The sequence below is a fragment of the Arachis ipaensis genome, chromosome B8 (genome assembly GCF_059453495.1).
Source record: "Arachis ipaensis isolate K30076 ecotype BB chromosome B8, ASM5945349v1, whole genome shotgun sequence".
Taxonomy (NCBI): domain Eukaryota; kingdom Viridiplantae; phylum Streptophyta; class Magnoliopsida; order Fabales; family Fabaceae; genus Arachis; species Arachis ipaensis.
This window is the reverse complement of record NC_142443.1, coordinates 121,170,201-121,171,809: the sequence shown is the minus strand read 5'-3', so window position 1 is coordinate 121,171,809 and position 1,609 is coordinate 121,170,201.

The following is a 1,609-nucleotide window of genomic DNA, read 5'->3' as shown; positions in this document are numbered from 1 at the left end:
GATTCTTCAGTGGCCTAAACCTAACTCGGTAAACCCTTTGAACTTGATCCATCTTATAAACATCCTAAACATACACTTGCCAATCTAGCTGTTGATTTGCACAACATGCAAACACTTGTCGATAAGGAATTCGGTCCACCTGGAACTCACCACAGTCACATCGTTGTCGACGGAGGTCGACGACATACTCCATTCCACTTGGCATCTCACGTACTTCAAAGACCTCATTTTGCTTGTCGAATCAATTAACCTGGATATTTTCTTATGCAAGTTGATTTGCATATAATTTTGAGGTCACAAGCTCAGAAAAAACATGTCCACAACATAAATCTGAGCCACCGTCTCGGCTCTTTTTCGGGTGAACAACTCATTAAGCATGTAGAATGTTGCTTTGACAATTGCAGTGATAGGGAGATTGCGTGCACCCTTCAAGACTGAGTTGATGCATTCCATTAGGTTTGTGGTCATGTGACCCCCATCGGTAACCACCATCGAATGCCAACGCATATTGTTCGTGGGGATTTGGTTTAACCAGTTAGTGTAAGCCTCGCCTCGCTCTCGTAAATGCTGGTAACGCAATTCGTACACGCGAACAGTCCTCGAATATCCTGTGCAATAAGAAAAACAAAGAGAAAAAAAATAGATGAGAAACACTGTTTAAAGGTTACTCTGTTAATAATGAACTTCGAAAATTACTCAATGTTACCCATATTGACGACAAATTTTTGCAAGTACGGTGCCTTGAACTTTCTCAAAAAATTCGACTCTATATGCCTAATGTAAAATATGTGGAAAGCTCTAGGAGGTGACCAAACTTTGTTACTGGGGGCCGCAACTGCATTGATGGATTCGTGTCGGTCAGAGATCAGTCCCACACCATCCCGAGTCACCACATGTTGTCGCAGGTTACTAAGAAAAAAGTGTTATGCATCAGAAGTCTCTCCGTCCACAATAGCAAATGCAATTGGGACGATATTGTTGTTAGCATCCTGTGAAACTGCAACCAACAGACAACCCTTATACTTTCTGTACAAGTGAGTCTCATCCACCTGGACAACTGATTTACAATATCTGAATACTCTAATGCAGGGATAATAACTCCAGAAGACTCGATGCAATACCCGGATATCAGTTACCAAGTCATCGCCTTGATATGCAGGCATAGTCTCAAAATGGACGACTGCTGATGGTTCATTGTGACACATGGCCTCAAACCATATGGGCAAAGCTTCGTACGATACTTTCCAACCTCCAAATATTTTTTCACTGACTTTTGCTTAGCTAACCATGCTTTTCGATAGCTGATGGTGTAATTGAACTTCGATTGCACTTCCGCAATAACTGATTTCACTTTTATCGAGGGGTCAGCCTCAACCAATGGTTTATTGCTTTTGCAATTGTGTTCGAATCCAACTTCGAATGATCCTGAAAAATGGTGGCTCTAGTACAAGTGTGACTACCATTATACCTCCTTATAACCCAATAGTACTTTCTGCCGATCATGCTAACCCTGATCAGCCAATCACAACCTGACCCATGCTGTATACACTTGGCATAAAATGTCAACGGCTCCGACTTATACACCCGGTAGTCTACACCTCTTAGGATG